Below are 1813 nucleotides of genomic sequence, written 5' to 3' on the forward strand. Positions count from 1 at the left end.
CAGCCCTTGCTGTGAGCCCCACATCTGGTGGTGGGGGAGGGGCTGTAACATCAGCAGCATTCTTCCAGGTCCCCCCACTGTGATCCCCACAGCAACATGGGCTGCGGGAGCAGTGCAGGGAATGCTGCCACCACTATGAGCCCTGCTTCTCATGAGGCTCACAGTGGGGTGCAGTGAGCCCTGCAGCTGGCAATGCTTGCAGCGGGAGTAGTACAAGGAATACTGCCTTGTAAAACTAGTCAGCTGCAGGGCTTGACTAGTTGACCAGGATCATTATCCCAGGCTCCTCCTGCATCCACGATAAGGCACAGTGGGATCTAATGCATGATCCTACAATCATGCATGTGGCATGGCAGGTGGCAAGATTGTGTGGATCGTGCATTAGATCTCATTGCATCTTTACCTTTGCATGCAGAGGGACCCTGTTTGCTCTGTTTTGATGTTTTCAAAATTAATAGTTTTGCTTTTAATTTCAAAGGTTCCTTTTTAAAATGTGAATTAATTTATACTAAAAACAGGTTAAATAAGATGAAAATCAAAATACAACATTTTAAAATTACCCAAATAAAATGTTGCTTTTGATCATGATCTGAATTTTTTGTTTGGATCACTGATTCACAATCACTTGAAAATTGTATTTCCTGTCCAAATAGAGATTTTTTTAGAAATTTCCTCCATTCTCAAACTCACATGATAACAGGGATCTTGGTTTTTCTCTGATTTAAAAATCCATTATTCTCTGATTTTAAAACCCCCAAATCTGCATTTTTCCACAATTAATGAGAAACACCAATATGTATCAGTTGAACACAATGTTTTATTGCTATATTTAAAATTTTAAAGCAGTTTGGAAGCCTACCAGTGCCTCTGTCTTTATACTAAAATAAATTCTAAACACCTATATACTTTGGTTGGTTTTTTTTTATCATGGAAAATCAGAGCTCCCCCTGCCCCCTTCAGTCATTGGGATGTGAGTCCAGCTGCAGCTGTCTTCCCCCTGCTGCTTTTGTGGTGCTGAGTAGCTCCGATATGCTAGTGCCCTGCCCCTGCCCATACCATTGCCCCTCACTCCCAAGCCACAGCCCCCACACCCCTCCCAGCCCTGCTAGTGCCCCTCACTGCTGACCTGCTGCCCCCCACCCACAGGCTCCAGCCCCCCAGTGTATGGGACAGGGGGTGATTGTGTGGTGCAGAGGTTGTGTGGACATAGGCAACACCATAGGCAATGCTTTGGGAAGGAATGGAGGGGCATGTGCCCCCCCCCGCCCCAGATTTTTGTGCCCACAGCAGGACACAAGGCTGCAGCCTGGCTGGACCTGCACCAGGCAGCAGCCACCTCTGTGGCACACTGGGCAGGACTTAGCACAGCAGGCTGAGCAGGGTGGGGAGGCTTGGTGCTGCCACCAATGGGAACACTGTGTTGCCATGGCCGCCAAGGTGAGGTGCCCCCTGCCTGCTGCCCCAGTGGGAAGCATAGCTCTGTGCTGCCAACATGATGACTTAACTTTGTGTCCATGGTGACATAGCACTCCTGGTGGTAGTGGAAGAGTCTCCCTTCCCTAGTGTGCCTTCTGTGCCCAGTCCTGCCTTTTGGGCTGTGGAGGCAGCTCCTTCCCAGTGGTGGTTCAGCCAGGCTGCAGCCCTGTGCCCCACTGTGGGTCCAGAAATCGGGGGGGGGGAGGGGGCATGTCTCTCTGTGCCTCCTCAATGTATGCCCTATAGGCCTGACCCCTCCCTGTGAGTGTGTACAGCAGTGGGAAGCTGCCTCCTCTAGATGAGCTGCCCATGGCTCTATCCTATTTCCTGGCTGGAC

The sequence above is a fragment of the Alligator sinensis genome, unplaced genomic scaffold (assembly GCF_000455745.1).
Source record: "Alligator sinensis unplaced genomic scaffold, ASM45574v1 scaffold456_3, whole genome shotgun sequence".
In the NCBI taxonomy this organism is placed as follows: domain Eukaryota; kingdom Metazoa; phylum Chordata; order Crocodylia; family Alligatoridae; genus Alligator; species Alligator sinensis.